This window comes from Amblyomma americanum, chromosome 1 (genome assembly GCF_052857255.1).
Source record: "Amblyomma americanum isolate KBUSLIRL-KWMA chromosome 1, ASM5285725v1, whole genome shotgun sequence".
Lineage (NCBI taxonomy): Eukaryota > Metazoa > Arthropoda > Arachnida > Ixodida > Ixodidae > Amblyomma > Amblyomma americanum.
Window position 1 is genome coordinate 70,124,522 of NC_135497.1, and position 24,953 is coordinate 70,149,474.

Consider the following 24,953-nt stretch of genomic DNA (forward strand, 5'->3'; position numbering starts at 1 on the left):
GGAGGAATGAATGTTGCAATTTCATGTGTTTTCGAAGCGCGCACCTTTTATCGCCTTATTTAACGATCCTTCAGAGCTTCGGACTATCTCGACTAACATGTGCCCCTTCCTATCTTCCTGCCACTAGGGTACTTATAAATATGCCCTAAACCTGTGAATAAACGTTCATTTTTGGTTCTACTGACTACGCTGCTCAGTAATATATATATATATATATATATATATATATATATATATATATATATATATATATATATATATATATATATATATATATATATATATATATATATATATATATATAATGTCCGTCAAGTTCCCAGACTGAGTTCACTAAACAAAATGCGTGTAACACTGAAATCATTTGTGCAGCACATTTCGAAATAGTCTCCCTTGCAGTCTATACAAAGCTTTCAACGCTTCTTGAGGTCTTGGAAACAGTTGAAAAACGCTTCTTTTGGCAGGACTATCAGCTCCTTTGTCGTGGCGTCTTGAATGGCCTCCACGCTCCCTGCCCAGCGACCATTTAGGGCCCTCTTCAGACTATGAAATCGGAAAAGATCGCACGGGGAGATGTCAGGCGAGGATGGCGGATGGAAAAGTACAGTATCGCTGCGCTTAGCGAGAACTTCTGGCACGCTGAGTGCAGTTTGCGGCCTTGCGTTATCGTGGAGAACGCTCCAATGTCCAGATGCCCATAAGTGAGGGCGGCGGCGTCGCAGTGCGTCACGCACGTTTTGGAGCACGCAAATATAAAACTCCTGATTCACCGCCTTCCATTGTGCGAAAAACTCGTGGTGTATGACTCCTCTGGCATAAAGAAAACTATCAGGGTAGTCTGTTTTGGTCTTCTGTCACCGACCCTTTCTCAATGACGGAGACCTTGTGGACCGCCATTTGGCGCTTTGCTTCTTTGGTTGAGAATCTTATCGAAAATACCATGCTTCCTCTTCAACAATGATGCTGTCGACGAATGCAGCATCCTTCTCTGCCTCGGACCGCAAATCAGCGCTCAGTGATGCCCGCGTGTCCTTCCGGTCCTGTGTGAGAAAGTGCGGCACAAGTCTGGCATTCAGCTTTCGTTTCCCCAAGGTCTCACGCAAAGTTTTGTGGCATGTTGTCTTACTAATATCGAGAGCATCTGAGATAGATATATGGTTCTCTCTCGCTCAAACGCTCGGACCACTTAGGGACCGCCGCAGTTTTACATCTCTATTCCGGAAATTCTCCTACGAATTACTCGTAACATTTGGCGGAGCTGTGCTGGGTACGCTTCCCAACCACCGCACTCCACACAGCATCACTACGGACCTCACACCTGTCCACTAGCGACCCAGCCGCCATATCATTGAAGAGTAGCCCGAATTAGGGCCCCTTCCCGCGCCCACAAGAACGACGCAGCCTCGGCCACCGAGTCTAACTGATATGGCCACTGACACTAGGTTCCTGGTGCCGACCCAGCATAGCCCGTTGAATCCAACTGCCATGGCCACTGACACCCGGCTCCTGGCCCCGATTCTTTGCAACCCACCGCGAATACCACCATCTCTTCACGGTGCCGTGTTCGAAGACACTGAGGATTGGCTGGAGACCTTCGAGCGGGTAGCCTACTACAATGGCTGGAGCGACGAGCGCAAGATCCATAATGTATATTTTGCTCTGGAAGAGTCTGCCCGGACGTGGTCTGAAAATTTCGAGACTACACTTTTCACCTGGGAGACGTTTTGCCGGAATCACCTGGCTACATTTCCCAACCCCATCCGCCGGGAGAAGGCTGAAGCTGCGCTGCACTGCCGAAACCAGCGCTCGAACAAAAGTGTGCGCATGTACATCGAGGACATGACCCGTCTATTCAAGCGTGCCGACCCCAACATGACGATAGAGAAGAAGCTTCTCCATCTCGTGCGAGGGGTTAGGCAGGAGCTCTTCGTAGGCCTCGTACGCAGCCCACCCCGCACTGTTGCGCAATTTCTCACCGAGGCGACCACCATGGAGACGACGCTCCAGCAACCGGCCCGCCAATACAATCGAGACATCCACAGCATTGTGCCCGAAACCTTTTCCTCGTCCCTCAGCGGCAGTGCAGACACCTTGCGCGGACTGATTCGGTCAGTTGTCCGCAAAGACCTCTAACGGTTCCATCCGCCCCAGGTTGCCCTGCGTCGCTTGCAGCGCTGACAGAAGACGTCAGGGACGAAATCATCAGGTTGCGCAGGCACCTCCTGTTTCAGAAGCGCCGCCTCCGTTCATTGCCAGAACCACGTACGCATTCGTTGTACGTCGCATGGCGAACTACGATCCCGCAATTCCGACGACGTCTATGAGCAGCATCGGCACATGACACACAACCGCACCGGGCTACGGTATAACCCCAACGTCTCCCGTCAGTACCACCGCCCCATATTATGCAGCTGCACTTGCTACAGCTGAGCCACGTCCTCGGAAGTCGGATTTGTGGCGTACACCTGACCGTGGGCCTCTGTGCTACGAATATGGGGAGCCCGGTCATCTCTAACGAGCCTGTCCGTAGCGCCAAGTGGGTTTTCGCGGTTTCCGTCCCGACGCACTTCTCAGAACGGTGAACGACTGCATGAGATTGCGGAGCATCTCTGGGCTCGCCAGAACCGCGTTTACTCTGGAAGGCGTGAGTCCAGTTCGCCTTCGCCTCTCCGCTATCGCGCTTCCAGCCCCGGCTGCCAGAGTAGCTCTGCTGGCCGTCGCTCGCCCAGTCCGCGTCGGGATAACTAACACCAGCGACCTCTGCAGGCAAGGCCGTTGACGTCGAGACGTGTCAAGATGCTGCGTCACGAAACCAACGAGACGACATATTTGGACAGAGCGGCAGCAACAATACCCGATACACTGCATCCGATTTGCGGGTGACAATTGCTGGCACTGAAATTACCGCGCTGCTCGATACCGGTGCTGATTGTTTTTTTTTATGAGCCGTGGCTTTGCTGGAGACCTTAAAAAGTTCTGACACCGTGGACGGGGACCCACATGCGCACCGCTGGTGGGCACCTAATTGTCCCTGTTGGCAAGTGCACAGCTAGAATTGTAATTCGTGGTTTAACATGCGTTGGTGAATTTGTCATGCTCTCCGAGTGTTCCAGAGACTTGATTCTGGGGATCGACTTCCTGCGGGCGAACGGTGCTGTGATTGACATTAAGGACGCACGAGTCACCTTCTCGACCAAGCAGCCGTGGCTCGCGCTGGCTCCCGAGATCCCTGCAGCAACGCTCTGCGCATAGTCGAGAATGTCGTCACGGTGCCGCCGCGGTGTCTTGGTGCCCGTGCGGAACGACCTATTTCACGACTACGAGGGCCTGGCGGACGGCCATATTCTACTGTGCTGGAGCGGGGCCTTGTCGTTGCCAGAGGTTTCGTCCGACTACGTGACGGCCGTACCCACGTCCTCCTAACCAACGTTTCCAACGAATATCAGCACCTTGTCAAAGGCACAGCTATAGCCTTCCTCCACTACGTTGCTGAGGTCCCAGGTTTGTGCACCGTGGGAGGACCCACTCCAGACAATGCTGGCCCACACCACGTTCTTTATTCAGTCAAAACAGCCACCCGAAATTCGGCGAGGGGCAGAATATCAGTCACAGCGTAACTATTGCTGAATCGGGCCACAGGGCGAGTGACTATGGAGGTGGAAATTGTCTGGGTACCGGCACACTCTGAGAACCCTGGGAATGAGGCAGCTCACATGAATGCTCGAGGTTTCGTCACCCGGGCAGGTGGGCCGGACGCTCCGGGGTGATCAACAAGAGATGGACTGGTGTCCTTTCACGACATTACTAACCATTACAAACATGAGCAGAAAATTTACCCGCCTACAGACAAGCAATTGGGGAAGGCGCAAGAATGCGTCTGGCGAAAATTGCAGACGAGATCTTTCTATATCCCATGCGTGTTAAAAAATCTACTCGGACGCTCAGCCGGCATGCAAATGGTGTCAAGAACTGGCAACCTATGACATCTTATGGAGTTGTAGCATAGCGCCGTCACCGGCGGATATTATGCGTGATCCTTCTCTCGAGCAGTGGGAGGTCGTGTTAGCCATCCTCAGACTCGGTCGTCGAGACCAACGCCGTGGAGAGGGCCACCAAGGTCGCCTTCAGCCATGAGTACGTGGCCATCTAGCTCGGAATCGTCCGCACATGTATTCTGACGAAAATAGTTTCCGTCCGTCCGTCCATCCGTCCGTCGAATCCGTCCATCCACCCATCCGTCCATCCATCCAATCTAATGTAATCCAATAAATCCAATCCATCCAACCTAATGTAATCCAATCCATCCGTTCATCCATCCATCCATCCATCCATCCAATTTTCACTACAGATATCTCAGCTTCCACAAAACGCAGCTAAATAATTTTGCTGCAGGATATTCCTGAAGTAGCGTCCTTTAGCACCCTGGGCACATCGCAACTTTGTTGAGACCCCTGTGACAGCCCCTTTAATTTCTACCACCTGGGGTTCTTCACCTCCTGCATTGACACCGGTAGCACACGGGGGCTTTTAAGCGTTTTGTCTGCCATGGAAACGGGGTCGCCGCTGCGGCCATTCTAACCTGCGTGCTTGTGCTCAACAACCCAAGGCCGTAACAACTCAGGCACCGCGGCGAGTAAGTGTCCGGAAACCTGAACGAGAGTGCACAAATTTGAGCGAGGAGGAATCGATCGGTGGCTCCGGTAGGGCCAATGGTTAGTTCCGGCACAGCGCTCTGCTATCTAGCGAATACCAACGGTGTGTGGGCCTAATCCACGTGTTTGTCAATTACGTGTTAATCGGTATTCACAGCGCATGATTGAGAATAAAAATCGATCTTTTCACCACTGAAACCTTCAAATGACAAGTTTGCAACGTGCAATTTGTAGCCGCAGCTATCAGCGCTCTTGATTGCAAGCGCATTGAAAATTTCTACTTTACATTATCTCTACAACTTGATATGAGTTATCACAGCGAAAAAAAGTGGCAGTGGCTTAGCTCCGCTATGCCAGGATATACCTAGCGCGAGGCACGTTTTCTTGGCTGAGATTGTTGTTCTTTAAAGGCTGAGTTTGGGCGAGTTGTTTACCATGCTGAACGTAAAAGCGCAAAAAATAAGGACGAGAATAAGACACACAACACGACACACAACACACAGCGCTCGTGTTGTGTGTCTTATTCTCGTCCTTGTTTTTTGCGCTTTTACGTTCAGCTTGTTGTTCTGGTAATGCGAAACGCAAAGTGTCGTACATTGGATTACTCACTGGTGTCAAGTCCTTTTGGTGCCACAGTCTGCCGCACACACTACAAATGTGTCCATACGGATTGTTCACAAAGTCTGCTTGAAATGTCCGGGTTGCAGATGCACTTTCGGAAACTCGAATGGTGTGACATCCTCTTCGGTTGTTTCCCGTTGACTGACGCCTTCCATAGGCTCCATCTCGGCGGCTATGCGGCGTATGTTACGCTCGGCCGTCTGGCGTCTCCATTTGGCAAGGCGTTCCTCTCTCTGTCCGGGCGTCTCTGCTGCTCTCTTCGCCTTCTGACGCTCATTCTCTGTTTGTTGAGTAGCCAGCTTCCAGGCGACAACGTCAGGATCGGAACAGCAATTGTTCTCTTGTCCATACCACCGTTTAGCAGCGGCTGGGCTCTCCTTCTGTGCATCCATATCAAGCGTTCCGATACAGCCGCCCATTACATCTCCGCCTTTCTGTACGCAATGCTGCGCATGCGACGACGCGCGGTTCGGGTGATAGAGCGGCGTCCGGCGAGACGGTGGTGACCAGCGCGGCGCAGCGGCGGGGTCTCTGTGGTTACGATAGTATCGGCGCATGCGCACAACTGCCCATCCGCGTCACGTCACATTCACCTTTGACGGTGGAGTGGGCGCGCGGCCGCCTTGACGAAGCGCGCGGCGCACCCACTGCTCCTCTCCGGTTGTCATGGTTACAGCGCATGCGCACAACTGTCCTCTCTCATGTACCGGAAAGCGCGCGGCACACCCAGTGCGCTTCTCTGGTTTCCATTGTAACGGCGCATGCGCACAATTTTCCTCACGCATGTACCGCGAAATGCTCGAGTGGTAGGCTAGTGTAGCTTCCGCTACAAAATTAGCTGCAGTTCAACTACTGGTGAACCTGTTTAGAGAGCGAAAGCTGTGGTGTATCGGGCAAGTGGACGCGACTTGAGTTCTGTAACGTTGAGTGCGTTCCTCACTCTAGATAGGCAAGGCGCCCAACCTGCCAGGTTGCGATTAAGTTATGGTTTATCGTGGGAGGTTGGTCAGCCAGTGAACGCGGCGGCCTATTGCTGCAGTGCCGCGTGTCTGCCACAACATTCTCAGCGCTAATGCATGCAGCCCTCATATCTCTCTCGCCCCACCGCCTCGTACCTCAAAGTGCGAATGAGGAACCCACTGCCCGCCGACCGGGCGGCCATCGTTTATCTCTTTCCTTGTTGGGGTTATGTGCAGTAGCACAGTGTGTGTCTCATATCTCGGCTGACACCTGAACCGCGCCTTAAGAGAAGGGATAAAGAAGAAAGTGAAAGAAACGAAGAGGTGCCGTAGTGGGGGTTTCCAACAATAATTTTGACCACCTGGTTATCTTAAACGTGCACTGACATCGCACAGCACACGGGCACCTTTTGCGTTTCGCCTCCATAGAAACGCTGCCGCCGCGGTCGGGTTCGAACCCAGGTACACCGGATCAGTAGCCACGCGCCCTAATCACTGAGCCACCGTTGAAACGTTCTCAGCGCTAATGCATGCAGCCGACATTTCTCTCTCCCCACCGCCACATAGTTCAAAGCGCGATTGACGCGTTTACTGCCGCAGGGAGACAGTTGTGCATGCGCCTTCCTTTCCTCAATATCATCAAAGTCTAGAGTGTTGTCAACGCTCACGGCAATGAACAAAGAACGCCGATGGTATAACACTTCAGGGCCACGTTTCAGCTACAACGTTGGGAGTGGCAACGCATGCAGCGCACATCTGTCACTACCGCCACGTAGCTTAAAGCGCGACTGAGGTGTCTACCGTCACAGGGGGGCAGTTATTCGCCTTTCCTTTGCTTTCGGACAAAATTGAAGATTGATTCGGTGGACACCCGAACCGCGCCATAAGAGGTTTCACCTCTGGCTCACTTGAAGGCCAAAAACATAAGGAATACGAAATCGTTACGAGGTAGCGTAGTGAAGCTTTCGCTTAAAGAAAGCAAATGTTTATATAGAATGATCATTTCATTTACGAGCTACAAATACGAGAGCAAGGGGGACATAAAAGTGAGGCAATGCGAATATATGTCAAACGGGGTATTTTATTTTATTTTTATTTCAGTATACTGTCAACCCCAACCGGGGTTTTTTACAGGGGTGGGCGGATGGGAAAAATACCCAACATCCAGATAAAACAATTATAGAACAGTAAGCAGTTGTACAATGAAAAGGATGGGTCTACTTAAATCAAGACAAGAACAAACAAACTCGGGGTAATCAGTTATACAGAACACAGTATATACCACCAACATTTTAACAATATCTAGTCAGTTTTGTGGCAGCGTACTCAGCTCAGTAAGCTCGAAAAATTTGAGGATTGTCGGCTGCATTACAATCAAAGCGTCAAGGGCATTCCATTCGCGCACTGCTTGCGGAAAAGGAAAAATAGAATGTGTTATTGGAACAAAAAAATTCTTCAAGTGTAAGAGGATGTTTGCGGCGGGTGATCCAGGAGTGGCTTATATTGACGAAGTCTTCAGAGTTAAGCTTAAATGAATTGTGCAGAAATAAGTATAGGAATTTCAAGCGGTGCAGTTTCGAACGGATAGATAAAGGCTGAAGTCCTGCGCGATGCGAAAGTTCAGTAGAAGAATCAGTGCTCCTGTACTGGTTATAGATAAATCGCGCAGCTTTTCACTGCACACTTTCCAGTGCGGCAACGCTAGTGCCTGTATAAGGGAACCATGTAATGTTGGCATATTCTAATACCGGGCGTATAAGTGTAGTGTATGCCAGAAGCTTTATTTCGGGAGGCGAGTTTTTCAAGGCACGTTTGAGGAAAAACAGCTTGTTCATTGCCTTAATTGCTACACACTGAACGTGCGTTGTCCAGTTCAGGTCGGATGAGATAAGGATGCACAGATATCGATATTCCGTAACAGTTCGTAGCGCAGTGTTATCAGAACCATAAGTGAACTTAAGCAGATTTCTTTTCCTTGTAACGGACATAGAAACAGTCTTGTCTTTTTAATGGCCATACTCCAATCATGACACCACTGAAAAAACTTTCTTCAAAGCGCCATTTAGTTTGCTCTGGTCAGACTGATGTTTAATTTCATGATAAAGAACGCAATCGTCTGCAAAAAGTCTCATTTGTACTTCATTTTGGATAGATATATCATCAATAAATAGGAAAAATAAAAGGCGCCAGTACAGATCCTTGGGAACACCAGATACCACGGGAATAATGTCGGAGGTAGTATGTCCGTCAAACTGGAAAAATTGGTAACGTTCAGACAAAAAACTGCTTATCCATTGTGTGACGGGACCATCACCAATTAAATGCTTGAGTTTCTACATCAACTTTTGGTGCGACACCCGGTCGAACACTTTGGAAAAGTTAAGGAAAATTATATCGAATTGCGACTGATTGTTAATACCTTGCGCAAGAATATGCACAAATTCAACAAGTTGGGTTATAGTGGATAGACCATTTCTAAAAACGAAGAAAAGGTCTAGAATATAACTGGATTGGTTATGACCACGAGTCGGCGTGTCGACAATCTGCGTAAGGTTGAACGTGAACAAGAAATCTATCATGAGGTTATTTGTAGCATTTCCGGGGCTAAGAGGTTTCCAGTTAATATCATACAGATTAAAGAATATTTAAAGTTAATATCTGTAAATATCAGTTAATATCTGGTAGATTAAAGATTTATTTAAAAGTAGTCTCGATGAGTATTTGGACGTTTGTCCCACATACTAAGGAGTCACGTGATTCCCGTCTCATAAAATTCCTTTGGTTGCTGTTTCAAAAAGTCTGTAACTTACGCTCACGTCATCGTCCGGCACGAATCTCGTTCCGTTGAGCTGTTTTTTCAAGCGCCCGAAAATGTGGAAGTCCCAAGACGACTGGTCTGGGCCGTATGACAGATGTTGCAGCGTTTCCCATTTAACTTTTCCAGTTTTGTGATCAACACATCAGCGACGTGGCGACGGGCATTGCCGTGGAGCAAGATGAACCCATTCGTCAATTTTCCACATCGTTTGTTCTTGATTGCGACTCGCAGCTGATCCAGCTCTTCACAATATTGGAAAAGATTGGTAGCCTCTCCAGGTTTACAAAATTCGAACAGTAATGGTCCCTCACGATCGAAATAAAAAAGTGAGCAGAACCTCTCCCGCGGAAACGACGGCTCATCAGCTCATCAACCTCTGCAATTGTGTTGGGGTTTATTTGCCGGTGGTATTGGCATAGTCTTGGATTGTCTTTGCAACTTTCACGTTCTATTCTGAACCGTTTACCCCAACGCTTCACCGTGGCCAATGAAATGAAATGTTCGCCGTGCACGGCAGCCTCACGGCGACAAATCACTTGTTGGGAAACATCTTCAGCTGTCAAAAACATCTCGACACCCTGCTTCTCAACTTTTGGAGCATTCATTATGTCGCACAACCGTGCTCAACCATGTGTATATGTGAGCATTAAAGAACACTGATCCTCAAGCCTGCATATAAATTTCGTAAATGAGAGATGCCTGTGTGCTACCCGCATGCCCCGCAGGTAATGGACCGAACCGTTATTGCGCGAGGTGGGTTGGCTCACTTTCATCTTACTCCCCCTTGTATTTGTCTAAAAACAAAACAAAAAAACAGATTACAACATAAACTGCTAATATAGCTGCTCTTAGCGGTTCGACTCTTTACTTCCACTGCCTGGGAATCGTGCGCTTACAGTAGTAACTCTTGATTTTTTTTCTAGCATTTTAGGAATAAATAAATCAAACGAGACTTAGTTGCCATAATGAGCAAGGTGCATCCGACACTCACAATGGCAGTTTGGTAACGAGAGTAAAGGCAACGCCTTGCACGGATGCAGGTCACCTATTACCGGATGCCTTAGATACACGTATACCCCCCTCCTTCCACGGGCTCTAAACTTTTGAGAAAAACTGTACGCCCACCGAGTATAGAGCCCCTCAATGTTCTTCGGCTCGTGCTTTTCGTGACTGTCGATTTCTGCGGTAAAATCATGCACATGCTCTGGTCTTGCGATTATGCAGCGCTATCGGTAATGTTGCAGCACGAAAAAATTTGTAAATGCATCTGTAAATAAATTCTGCCAGCATGTACAGCGACTTCGATGACAGAGGCAACCAGTGAAAGAAAGCTGCCACAAAGTATCAAGCAGCCTATTTCCTTTATCCTTCGCGCATTCTTTGAAAACGCACCTCGTCCATTTAATCACATGAAATTTTGCTAATCACAAATTAAGACAGCAAAAGAAGCGAGCCAGAGCCAAAGGGGAAAAGAACGGAGCCAAATGAAAGTAAACATAACCTCAAAGTTCATCATATTGGTGTCTTACAAAGGTAGAAGTTTACGTGCTATGTTGGACATGCATGGTTCCAGGAAGTCACCGCATCAACGATTTGAAGGAAAATTGTACTCGTTACCATGCTACGATATATGCCTTAATGTACTGTATTTTTTACACTGCTTTTAAGTTTGATTTTAGTTTCGCACTCTATGTATGCCTGTGGATTGCAAAACAGTGGCTATGCCAGTCTGTACTGTGTGTACTGAAGATTAACTTAGCTACTTTGCAGGATTTAACAGTGCACTCAGGACGAGGGCACTAGGAGAGAAACCGCGAGACACGAGCGCCATCGCTGGCTTCACCTTCGCTCTCGTCCTAAAAAACAATTGCGCTCGCGCTTTCCCGGTGGCATCAGTGTATGATGAACAATTAATCGAAGCGTGGCAATGTCAAGAGCGCGATTCGTTATAAGGAACTGCTTATATTACGCGTTCTGATGAAAATATATTGTTCGTAGCAGCTTTATCAGCATATCACTATACGCACAACTGGTCTTTCTACATCACTCCTGGAACACCACTTGTAAGACCTAGCTTTCGGACAAACATCGACGAAGTCTTGAGACTGGGGTCAGTGTAGCCACAAATCCGCTTAGACCTTTCTTTTGTTTTCTGATATATAGAGACGAGGACATGCCCCAGTCTCATTGTGGAGGCTTGGGTAGGGCCAAGGGTTGCACGATGCTGTGCAGCATCGTGGGTGGCAGGAGTAGTGCCCAGCCTCCACGCTTCTTCACATGCAGGACCGTATGTCGCATCCTTATATACCCGCCGGAAAGGTCACGTGACGATGGGCCACGCGAAGCACAAGCTACCACGCGCCCCTGCGCGCTCGGCTCCGTCTTTTCTTCTTGGTCCCGTGGGAGACGAATTTCTTTCGGCATTGAAAATTGCTTTTGGGAAAAAGAAATGACGCAGCATGTTTCACATATCGGCGGACACATGAACCGTGCTGTAAGGGAAGGGATAAAGGAGGGAGTGAAAGAAGAAAGCAAGGAAGAGGAGCAGTACTGGAGAACTCCAGAAGAATTTCGACCACCTGGGAATCTTTAACGTGCACTGACATTGCACAGCACATGCGCGCCTTAGCGTTTTGCCTCCATAAAAACGCAGCTGCCGCGGTCGGGTTCGAAGAGAAACGGATGCAAAAGCGCCCGTGAGCTGTGTGTGATGTCAGTGCACATTAAAAATCCTTCCTCCTTTCCCTTCCGGCGCGGTTCCGGTGTCCACCGATGTATGAGACAATTACTGCTCCATTTCCTTTCCTCAAAAAGGGTTTTTATTTTCATTTCACATGAAAGATCTCAAGGTGGTCGAAATTATTGCCGGAGGCCTCCATTACGGCAGTTCTTTCCTCCTTTCTTCTTTCACTCCCTCCTTTATGCCTTCCCTTAAGGCGCGGTTAAGGTGCCCACCGAGATATGTGGTACACGAAATTATTTTGGACTCCTCCACTATGGTACCTCTTTCTTCTTTCATTCCCACCTTCCTCCCTTCCTTTGCGGCGCGGTTCCGATGTCAGTTACTGTATGATTACCTTTCCTCGAAAACAAATTTTTCATTCGTCAACACAGCCTCAGTGTTGGACTTAGTGCGTTAAATACGGGAGCTTCAATTGTTTACATTGGTGCGCTCGGCAAACGTGGAGATGAAATGGAAACATCCGTGGATGTTGCCTTTCCGGAAACGACTTCTAAGTACGGTTCCTCAGCTTTCACGGTGGGAACACCCTTTCTACTACCCCGCGCCGCCGTTTCCCCCTCGCAGCGGCAGTGATTGATTGAACAACTTTAATTTCCAACAGGAAAGACGTTTCTCCGCTCCCCCGGCACGCAGGTCTGGGAGTGAGAGGCTGGCTGGCATTCCTTGACTGGCAGCGCCCTCTTCCGCCAGGTGGATGGTGTTGCACTGGAGCTCAAGGTCCGGGATTCTTAGCAGGGTCTCCCGGGCTTCTCTACTATCTATATTTTTGCCCGCCCCGGGAGAATTTCGGCACTCCCAAATTATGTGGTCGAGGGTCCCTCTCGCCCCACAGTGTGTGCATCGATCATACGACCTCAGCTCTGTGTACACGTGGTAAGCCCATACCGGGTTCATATATGTATTGGTTTGTGGCCGCCTCCACGCGACAGCTTCTCTATTGTTTAATTCACACCTGCGTCCCCGGTAATGAGGCAGCTCACGAGCCAGCCCGAGTTCTCTATTTCCGTAGAGCCCCCAGACAACGGGGGAGAGAGGAGCGCCTGCAAAAGTACGGGGAAATTGCCTACCATTACTATTTGGGACGTAGGCGGGTCCCCCCCCCCCCCCCCCCCCCGAGACTCACAAACATGCATTACAGTGGTGGTGAGTGGCGGAAGCTACGAGCCGCGTGCTGTTGTCTCGTGATGCGCGTGTGAATGTAGCACGTGTTAAAGCCGTGGTCTCACGCTATGGATGGCGAAAATTCGGGTGTCCACCTGGATATGTGAGACATTTACTGCGTCGTTTCCTTTCCTCAAAAGCCAAATTTCATTTCCATTTTACATGAAAATCAGGCAAGGATAAAACACAAAAAGGCGCAGTTACAGCCGATGGTTATTCAAAAAGTCATATCCCGTATTTATATTGATTGCTTCTGAAGCTTCTCCGCATAACAGGTAAGTTAGCAGTCTTAAAGTGTTGCAATGCGATTCACCTGTACAAGTGCGCTAACATGCCCAATTTAAAATACATTACCTAGTTAAACAGAATTTACGCTCAACGAGCGCACATTTTCATATTCTCTAGCATGGAAGGAAGGAGCGGCAGCAGCAACAAGCTAGATATCGGAAACACAGTAGAGTATCACGTGTTATCACCCCGTAAACCGTTCAAGGAAAAGAATAAAGCCGAACAGGCGTTGCAGGTTTCACCTTCAGTGTAGCACTCTATTTCGATGACACTGCGTGTCCTGTACAAAGAAAAGCAATAAGGCCGAATACGCGTTGAAGGTTTCATCTTGATTGCCAGAAACCGTCCCCTAATCCGCTGTACTCGAGTGCTGTTTTTGCTCACTGCCTACAGTTGCCTTGTGTGAATGCTCATGTTAGGTGACGCAGTTTCAAATATAGATAAGTATATAAATTAAGGCACCCAATAATGCAAGCCGCAGTAATTTCAATGTTTTTGTAGCGAAAGCAACGGTATGTTAGTCAGCGGCGCATTTCGGTAAGCGTCGCTAGTCTGTTCTGAGCATGCGCCACTAATTGCACCGAGCCACTGGTGTTCCGCCGCTGCGCAGCGGCGCGTTTTTCCTCAAGATCCAATCGCCTGTTTCCTCTTCCTTTCTTATTTCCCTCCCTCCTTTATCCCTTCCCTTACGGCGCGGTTCGGGTGTCCACCGAGATATGTGAGACAGTTGCTCCGCCATCTCCTTTACTAAAAAACGAAAGAAGACAAGTGAGTCGCCGGCGTTCATTGGCGTTGACAACGTTGCAGAGACCATTATATTTCATGAAAGGCGCACTACTGGCTCCCTGGGTCAGTGGACACCTAAATCTCGCTTTCATGCAGTGGCGTTGGTGACAAACTCCAAGAACCTGCTGTGATAGCATTCCGCACACTGGATAGGCAGCGCGCCCACCCTGCCACCGTGGCATGTGGCAGGTAATGATTGATCGCGATAGGTTGGTCACCCAATGAACGGTACGGCGGATATATTGCAGCATATTCCGGAGCCCTCCACTACGGCACCTCTTTCTTCCTTTCTTCTTTCACTCTCTCCTTTATTCCTTCCCTTTAGCCCGGGATACATGGAGCGTTTTTGTCGGCGTTCTTCGCCTCACAGCGCGTGTTTGACGCCCGACCTCAAAAAAACGCCCGCCGCCGCCTGCCTGGCCCCGCCAGATATTGGACGCGCGTCTTCAGACGCTGCCGGAAGCGGCCAGCAGGGACAGCCAATCATAGCTCACTTGCTTGTCAACACTTACATTTTCCTTGCCGGCGCATGCTTTTCGCGAACGCTCTATGTTCTTGGTCAGCTTGGTCTGCTTGGCACTCGCGACATGGCGATGACCACAAAGGCAGCTCGTGTCGAGTTCAGTGACCGGCTGATCTGTGCTGCTCAGAAGCGTCCCATTTTACGGGACAGTTCAAGGTCGGATTATATGGGCCACAAAAAAAAGACGGAAGCGTGGACCAATGTCGTCACGGAACTTGGATGCGACCCAGGTATGTTTACATTGCTGCACGTGTACCTTTCAAAGTAAGGGCACCCATCCTGCGCCTGCTTGAAACCTGGAGTTGGGGTTGCTAGCCGTGGTCAAAGAGCTTCAACCGCGCCGCTGAGCTCGCAGCATGCACGGCGGTCCCGTCTGCCTAGCTGCTCGTCGCGTATTCCCTCGCCCGAAATCACATTGTATTGGCCTCTAGAACTCTTCCGCAGTGCAAGAACGACGAACAGTGACATGTCCTTTGTGACAGTGCAAAGATTACTAGTTTGGAAAACTTCTTTAATAGAAATGCAGCTTTTTACGAATACCGACGTGACCACGATGTTTTCTAAGGCGCTCTAGGACCCTCTGCGAGGAAACGAATCGAAATATCTAAGTAGGCTTTCGACACCAGTGCGCGTAGTCATTCAAGTGACTGAAGTCCGAGCATCGTGGTTCAAAGTGAGCATGCAGCCACGCAAGTATTTCATTTGTGCCGTAGCGCAGCAGTTGAGCGCCCTAGACAGGCTGCACATTTTTGTAGAGCTGAAATGGCCGCTCGGAGTTCAGGGTAACGTTCACGAAAACAAAGTTTTATAACTCGGTAGTCGGTTAGTAGTAATCAGTTATTTCTTACTCGAAGAACGGGTTATAACGACCGGTATAACTTTGAGAACCTGAACCTTGTGGCGAACATTTGTGCTAGCGAGGAATCTGGTCGCATAGCCGAAAAGCCGCGCGAGCGAGGATGTCCGGAAATGCTATCCTGAGCGGCCTGCATTTTACTAGCGCCATATTCCCCGCTTCGCATTTCTTTTATGACTGCGGACAACGATGCGCGGAGCATTTTGCAGCGTTCGCTACTTCTCGTGCGGTTTTAAACTCCTAGCTGGTGCATAAAGTCTTCGCATACTTCAACTCGGTCCTTTCCTCCAGGGCGTACACCTACACACACTGAGTGGCGCTCCTAATGTTTTCAAGGTGAGGCGGAAAAAAATATTGACGAGAACAGCTTTTATCAGAAGTTGCTTTTTGATGAAAATTAACAGCGTACGAATTGCAGCAGGCAACAGATCCTGGAAGCCACACAGGCTCATTCCATGGAGTCCATGTCTTGCGCTGGTAAAAGTGGAAAGGAGAATAACACAATAGTAACCAATTACTTTTTGTAATTGTTCAGTTACTTTTGGGCTGCTAAACTGATCACAAAAATCTGTTGCATTTTAGATGAATTGCAATTTCAGATCTAACAGCCATACCACAGTGCATCATTAGTCAAATTAGTGGCATGCTAGCGAGGCAACTACTCCTGAAAGTGCGACCAAAAATGCTCAAATTGAACTTTTGCATAATTGCTGGCACAACTGTCCTGTGCACTGTAGCTGCGTGCATTGTAGCGAAGAAAGATTTTTTTTATTCGAGAAGTGTGCCATGAGGCATAAGTTGAAAAAAAGGGAAGGGGGAAGGAATTCATGGGATTGAAAGTTAAAAGGAGTGAAGACCCGTTGCGCTGAGGTAGTCGCAGGGGTTGCTAATGAAACGATTGTACATAGTCCACTTCACGTAGTCACTTTCGCGGTTCCACCGCAGGCCCTCCTGCCTGAGGACACGTTTTCTTATAACAGCCGTAGCTGGGCACTTCCACAACAAGTGCCACACATCACAAATGTCCGGTGCAGCGCTACAGTGAGGGCACCTGTCAGGTGCTGGCAGATCTTTGGCATGCCACCGATGACGGACAGATGGTGTCAGAGCCGCCCCTGCCCGAATGCGGCTCACGGACACCTCCTCCTGCCGAGTAAGACTACGGCGGAGAGATTGCGAACACGGAGGAATTAGAGCGCGTGTTCGCTGGCGCAGGACTTCGGAATCGAAAACATGGGACAGGAACGGATCTGGAGGAAGATGGGAAGGTGGCGGATCGTCTGATGTATGAAGATTAGTCATAGCATCCGCTTGAATGTTATGTGGATCCTGGGCATGGCCGCGAATCCAGTGTATGCGCACAGGACATGGATACTTTGCGCAGAGCACATGAATTGATTGTGAAATCTGGAATGTCCGTCGAACGGCCTTATGCTGTTTAAGGGAGGCGCGGGAGTCGGTGTAAATATGAACTGTATTGAATGTTGGAACGAGCGGAAGGGAAGCAATGGCATTATAAATGGCTTGAAGTTCCAATTCCAGGGGAGTGCACGTATCCGCGGTATACGTCGCGCGAGAGTTGGGATGCAGATGAGATGAACTATACACAGCAGTAACTCCCGTCTCTGCAGTATGTGATGCATTCGTGTGCAACATAGACCCTTCAGGCAGGTACGCGGCTGATACCGACGGGGAAAAAGTGTGGCGATTGTCAGTGAGCTGGCAATATGACCATGGAGGAAGTGTCTTTAAACGATGAAGTTGGAGAGACTGTTCCGAGCTCTATTTGCCACCCGTTGGTCGATGCGTTCACTGAGTGTATTAAGTTGGGCGAACTCCTGTAGCACAGGTATGGGTGTTAAACGAGGCAGATATGTTATGGCGCGCATAGCCCCATGATTGATAGCTTCAAAGGAGTCCCACTCTCTGAGGGTGAGACGTTGAAATTGTGCCTGATATACTATGCGTGGCCGATGGATAGAGCGCACAAGTTGGCGGGCCGTATGAACACGTGCGCCATCAGAGCGCATAGCTATGCTACAAATCAGACCTAGAGTAGCGTGAGCCGATTTACGGGTGGCTGTCAGCCACGGGGTGCTACGTCCTAGATGTATGGAGGAGAAGACCAACAATACGAAAAGTTTCTACCTGAGGAATCAGAGAATTATGTACCGTAAAATTTAAAGGGGGAGCTTTCTGTTAGCCGGATATATTTCCAATGTGAATGAAACATGATTTAGTAGGAGAGAGTGTTAGACCCAGAGGTGAGAGGGGAGATGTCAATAAATCCAGCGCGTGCTGAATGACCGACTGATGAATAGACGCATCTCGATGACAGCCCCACAAGGTTATATCATCGATATACGCAAGCATGCGGATAGAAGAGATGGTCTCTAGGGCTCGAAAAAGAGGAAAAAGCCACATTAAATAATGTGGGGGCGAGAACGGAGCCCTGCGGCACTCCTCTATTGGAAGTGAAGTTACCAAAGCGCTTTCTGTGGACACGCACGTTGAAAGTTGGATCGTGAATGGAGAGGAGGAACCGGTGAGGCAGACCAAGAGTTTGAAGGGAGGCAAGAATGGTAGAGTGAAGGATGTTATCATATTCTTTTGTTATGTCTGTAGCCACTGCGGTTCGTACAAGGTGACTCTGCGGAGAATAGTTAAGCACGTCGGCAGCCAAAGTAGCAAGGCCGTCCTCCGTTCCAATTTGTGGGCGGAAACCAATTTGTGAATCTGGGTAACAATCATGGTATTCCAGCCACCACGACAAGCGTGCGGCTAGAATGTTTTCATAAAGCTTGCAGATGGTAGGCGTAAGGGAACTTGAACGAAGGGACGAGAGAGATACTGTCTGTCTGTCTATTGCCAGGAAGAAAGAAAAGGAAAGTGCACAGCCGTGCCCACTGGCTCAAGCCGAGCCACAATCGGTACCACGTGCAGATAGTAGGAGAGTTTAAAGATGGATGGGATAGAAAGACAGGATAGTTAAGACGCGCTAAAGACAAGGCCGATCGCGGAGGCAGTGCAATACCGGGCCAACCTAAGGCGGAAGTGAAGCAACCTTCAAAACTTCCGCCACATTTCCAAAAATAAGTCCATTGGACCCGTAACAGATACTCTACGGGGTCCGGACAGAGAGAGAGATACGGACAGAGATACTGGAGGCTGACCTGACTTGGGTATTGGAACCGCAATAGAATTCTTCCAGTCTCCCGGCGTGAAGCCAGAAAGCCACACTTCGTTAAAAGTATCAAGTAGGGTTTGCAAAGCCCTCCCTTCCAAGTTACGGAATAAGGAGTTAGGTATGCCGTCGTGCCCGGGATTAGTACTTTTTAAACGTTCAATGGAGGCCAGCAGCTCTGCCATGGTGAGGTCAAAATTAATCCCATCGAAGGGCTCTGTAACCAATGCAAGGCGGAGAAGTAGCGGTCCAGTCATGGTTTGGAAAAAATTGACGGGCCGCTTGTTGTGCAAATGTGTCCTAATCCACATTTAGCGCGAGGAGAATGCTCTCTGTGTAATCTGCATTCTGAGAAGGGCGCTCCATGGCGTGAAACACTCTACAAACATGTCGATTGCCCTGCGTAGAGGACAGGCGGGCACACCATGCATCCCAGCGTTGCCTGCCTAGCCGCTTTGCATAGCGCCGCGCCCATGCGGTAGCGTGGTGAAGAGTAGGAAGAGCCGATGGGTCATCGGGGTGACGAGTAGCGTAAAGATCCGCCTGGCGACGAAGAGCCCACAGATTCAAGATATGTATGTCCGGGGTTCGGTCGTCTTCATTTACAGTAGTGGTAATTATGTGAGTAGCGAGAACAGCAGAGAAAGTAGACAGTGCTGAAGAGGGCTTGAATGTAGATAAATGATTGTCTGCGCGTACAGAGTCCCGTGATGTTATTCGTACAGTGCGGCGTATTTTCCGTAGACGCGTAGGCGTGAGGGAGATAAAAATAGGGCTGTGATCGCTACCCCAAGTATCAGAATCAACAGCCAAACGAGGGTTACCGGGGCCTAACCACCATGTCAAATCAGGTGAATACGGGCCACCTCGTGGGCGGGTAGATGTATTTGAGTGGTTTAAATGTTGAAAAGAATGATCCTAAAAGCTCCCTTGAATGTGTGCACCCCTTGAGGAATCCGATGGGTAACCCCACGCAGTGTGCGCGCCGTTTAAGTCACCACCAACTAGAATAGGGATACCCGAGTTGGTAGAACATAGAAAACGAACCCATCCCAGATTGGGAGGTGCAGAGCCAGAACGACTATAAAAGAAACAAGGACAAGGGGTGTGCGTGCAGGTTTTACGAGAAGGGTGACAACCTCTTGACGTGTGTTGCACCACCGTGAAAGGTCGAGCGGTGTGTGCGGAACTGAACTGTGAATATAAATTGCAGACTTACCTGCGCTGAGGGAGGAGGCGGTGCACGGCGATCAGGGTTAGAGGGAGAATGGTATGCGCAGAAACCTGAAAGGCGTGGATGTGAATTATGCTCATGCAGTAGGAACGCCCATGCCTTCAGCATTCCGTCGCGAAGGCGGATGTTCACTTCAGAGGCATTATTAGCGAATCCTCGACAGTTCCTACGCACCACCATAGATGATGATGCGCTATCCATGATGAGGTCGAAGAGCTTCCACGATAAGGGATGTCACCTGCTTCATCAGCGCTAATATTTTATCCACTGTCGGGGTAGTCACGGCTAACAGGAGGTCGGCACCTGATTGTGGCCCAGTGCTTACTCGAGGTGATTCCTCTGATGATTGCTCCCGAGTGATTTGAATTCTTCGAGAGGATTGAGAACGACCCTGTTCCCGGCGCTGGGTGAGTTCGTCTAGTCGGCGGCGAGCCTCCGCGATTGCATTGTCTAAAACTGTGTCTTCATCTGTGGTATCCACATGTGGTTGATACACTGGACGTTTTGGCGTACCATTTGATCCGGGAAGGTGAGCCGCTTGTGCATATGTACGCTGGTGAGGAGACGTATGGTGAGCAGCGGGCTCAGATAAAGGAAGTTCAGGGAAGTCGTTGTCGTCACATGCGAGAGCTGCATAGCAATTACGTGATCGAGGGTCCCCCTCTCTCCACATTTTGTAATTTGGGAATGTGTAGACTCCCCAGGGGCTAACGAAGGAATTGATAGTAGAGAAGCCTGGGAGACCCTTCTGCGGAGCACGGACCCCATCAAGCAGAAGCAAGCCATTCATCTGGCGGTGGAGGCCGCGAAGAGCCAGCAACTCTTTGCCTGCCTTTAATCGCGGGGGTCCCGGCCCTTACCCCCTAGGCCTGCGTGCTGGGGGTAGGCAGTATGGGGCCTCCCTTCTGATGGAAATAAAGGTTTTTGGAATGGGAATGCAAAGCAATTATTTGTAGGAACATTCATTTTTGCAGGCAACTTTTGAAACTTCTTCGCTTGCTTCTCTGGACAAGCGGGGGAGTGAATGTCATGGTCCGGCGATTTACACAGGGCACAAGGAACTGTTGGTTCATTCATGTCGGCCGCAGCTGCTGGATTAGGACAGGTATTTTGCATGTCCTTTGTGGCAGTGATGAAAAATACGACGAGGTTGGAAGGGCTGTGGTTTGACGATCGCACCGTAGTAGGTAAGGTACTTCGGGAGAGTCAACGGGCCTTGCAGGATGAGCAGGTATGAGCCCCGGCGCCCCATAGGCCGTGCTTGCAGTACTGCGTGCGTTTAGCAGCCGGAGGCTGTCACAGGACCAGTTGCAAAATATATTTGCACCGGCACATGCTTGCTGTCATCCAGGGGGATCCGCGTAACTGCGCACATTTTCTGGGCGTCCATCAAGGATGGCAAGTTTACCGTGATGGTGTTGGATGGGCGATGGACGACAAACCCGCAGTAGTTCGAAGAGCCAAGAGCGTGGTCAATTGTAGCTTGAACATTCCGGGCAGGGATGGCAGTCATATCAATTAATTATTGTGTGTTGTATTACTTTATTTGTATTCTTCTGAGTGCCTCTTGCTAACTATTGTATAAAGTTTTTCTTCTGTCCTTTTGTGTTTTTTTGCGCTGTTCTCTAACTTCTATGTACTGCCCCACTCACACAATGCTCCAATGTAAAGGAGCCTGTGAGTAACTTGAATAAATAAATAAATAAATAAAAAAGCGCACTGTAGGCTTGATGGTAACGCGGAACAAGTTCGCAGCAGGCGGAAGAGAGCCTTGACTCACGGGAGGCATCTGTGGAGGAGGCTCAGACGCTGGTGACGGCCCTTGGTGGGAATACTGAACCGGCGCTGCGGGCACAGTTTCTTGACGGAGTGTCACGGGCACAGCGGCGGTGGAGCAGTCCATGTCACAGGCCAAAGTCGTAGCATCGGAAGATGGGGCAGGCTGGAGGCTAGGAGGCGCTGACGATTGTGTGGACGTGGAGGCTGCGTCAGGTGACAACACAGCGGGCATCTGCGTAGCTGTCGTCAACAACGCAGAATCCATGCAGCCGCGTAGCGCGGCCTCGCTCGGCAGCGCTGAGCTAAGCCTAGCTTGCCCCTGAGGGTTCCGGTTGGGTTTTCTCACTTGAGAATGCGCCCACATTGCCGGGAATTTCTCCGCAGGGGCGTCTTCAGCATTCGGTCTCACGGAGGGCACTGTCCGACCCACGCCACACGCGAGAAGACAGCAAAAAGCAAAAACACAGAGCTAGAAGCAGACACGTGCCCTTCCGTGCGACCAAGGTTGCCAGCCAGCCAGCCAGCGAAGAAAGTAAATCCAGTTGGTCTCTTATAACAAGTACTCTGCAACTGCCACAGCAAATATATTCTCTGTACCTGTTCTCCAGTACCAGCATAGATTCTAGAGCAGTGTACCTGCCTGACTATGTCATTGCCTTTGTGCGACAGGACAGCGCTCGAGTGCTTTAGACAGGCGCGCTGACAGCTGCGCTTGATAGGATATGTGGTGGTGAACAGAGTTCAACACTTTGAAACTCTACTTGCAGGCTGTAATGTCCAGACACGATGGAAAAGCCTGAGAGACACCTTTACAAAAAACACCGTGCCAGGAAAGATGGTGCACCAAGTGGTTCAGGTGCAAGCGATGCGAAACAGGCGCGGTCTCCATATTTCCCCCTGCTAATGTTTCTCAAAGACCAGGTGGATATTGGCATGTATGTTATCATTGCCTAATGCTGATCTTTCGAAATCATTTATTTTTCCTTTGGAGCCAAGTATAGTTTTAAATGTGCGGGCAGGGGTCCAAGCACATGGCAAGTGAGACCGGTAGAATAATAATAATAATGACAATAACAATTGATTTTGGGGGAAAGGAAATGGCGCAGTATGTCTCATATATCGTTGGACACCTGAACCGCGCCGTAATGGAAGGGATAAAGGAGGAAGTGAAAGAAGAAAGGAAGAAAGGTGCCGTAGTGGAGGGCTTCGGAATAATTTCGAACACCTGGGGATTTTTAACGTGCACTAACATCGCACAGCACACGGGTGCCTTAGCGTTTTGCCTCCATAAAAACGCAGCCGCCTGCAGCAGCAGGTAAAATATGCAAAGTTTCAGTTGTAGTTCCAGAACCAGCTAGGCGAAAGTTTTGTTTTAGGTTGTGCGCTGAAGCAGCTTGGGTGCCTTTTTTTAGGCACAGTGAGAAAAGGTGGTTAAAGTGTCAGCCGAGATGTGTGACAAATGTTGTGCCATTTCCTTTCCTTAAAAAGCAACCAACCAACCGCGTGTCTGCCACAACGCCGTAAGCGCTAATGCATGCAGCCCACATCTTTCTCTCACCACCGCAACGCATTTCAACGAACGATTAACGGCGTACATGACCCAGGAAGCAAGCTATGCGCCCTTCTTTTCCTCAAATTCTAGAACGTTGTCAACGCCAACGCCAGTGAACACAATGAACGACGACAGCTTTCGCTTTGCATATCCTAGATACGCTGAGCTAATTCACATTCATTTTTAGATGCATTCCTGATACGTATTGTGTTGCGCGAGGGCTTGGGAGGGGTCAGCGAGCTGGAAATCTTTTGAACTCTGACGCACGGCTCACAGTTTTGTTGGACATGGCACCATGAGTCGATGCCAGCAGGCTGGATCACACATACACTGTGCCTCGGGCGCATTCTGCTTTCGTACCTACTTACATCACACCTACAGACATGACCACCGGCCAGAAATGCTCGCGCTTTCTTCCCTTAATTTTGAAACAAGTCGACCGTGGCATCTTGATTTCCACACTAACACTTCTCGATTTCCACTGGGAGCACAAACACTCGAGTGCAATGGGGTCGTGTGGAGCTCATGGCGTGCTATGAATTAAAGTTTTTCTCTATTTCCGCATGCTGCACAAATCGCTTTCGCACATGAGCCTATCACGTGCTCTACGCGCTTCCCTGGTTGACAGCAGCACGGTACGTGGTACGCGCTAAAATAACTATACCGCTTGTGTTGCTCAGTGGAGGGCTGCGCGTTGCGCCGTGGCCTGTCAGATGACCTGGAAGACACAGCTGCGAAACTTCCAGTTGTCCAGCGGACAGACTTCCAAACTCCGCTCATGTCCGCGTGGTATGACGAACTGCAGAGTGAGTACCAACGCCTCATTGTGCCTTCATCGCTCTCAGCAGCGCCGATATGCCCACCCTGAGATGGTACGCTTTGCAAGATGCCGCTACGTTATAGGTTCGTGGTCCCGCGACTAATAGCATGCTGTGGCGTCACAGGTTTCGACAGAGAGAGAGAAAGCACTTTGTACCCGTCAGAGAGTATGGGTGATCGGGTGAGACCCAGCACCCTCGTTCATCGTCTACCTCCCCCCTAGACGTCGACTGAAGTCACTAGGCGTCGTGCGGCTGCCTGAGCTTGACCGATGAATTGTTTCTGGGCTTTTTCTTCCTGGCTATGGAGGGAGGATTCCCATGACTATTTGTTTCCATGTAGACCGTTTAGCGCTGTGCAAGCCCAGAGCATGTCATTTAGGGTCGCAATTCCTTCACAGTTTTATGCATTTGGAGAAGTGCACCTCAGGATGCCATTTGTGTAGGTGATACGGGTTTGGGAAGGTACCCGTCTGCAGTTTCTGCCAGATTACTTCTTCCTTCTTTGTGATAAATCTATGGGGTGTTCTCCTGCCCACTCTATAGTGCTCTAGAAGTTCTGTATATGTGGTTCTGTATATGTGCGGACCGGTGTGTGAGTCCTCAGGCAATCTCGTTGGCGATCTCGTTCCCTGTGAGTCCACTATAGGCGGGTGCCCGTATTATGCTAATTAGGTCGTTGGGTGCGTTCTCCTTGGCTGCTTGCAGAATTTTGCCGGCCTCTTTGGACACCTTACCGTTGTCATACGCCTTGATTGCAGTTTTATAATCTGTGATGATTATTTTGGTTAATGGGTTTCTGATTACCAGGGCAATCGCCGCCATTTCTGCCTCCTCTGGTGAAGAGTGTCTTACGCTACAGCTCGAGATTAGCTCTCCTTTGTCGCTCACTGCTACTGCAACGTAGTGCCCTTATGGGTACTCTGCTGCATCGTTGTACACTACCACTTGTTTTTGGAGGAGGAGCTTTGAAGTTTTT

General features: G+C 49.6%; 1 pseudogene; it reads right to left on the bottom strand.

Annotated features, from left to right (window-relative positions):
* Positions 1–18,407: 18,407 nt before the first annotated feature.
* LOC144116672 (U2 spliceosomal RNA) lies at positions 18,408–18,555 on the bottom strand (annotated as a pseudogene).
* Positions 18,556–24,953: the final 6,398 nt, after the last annotated feature.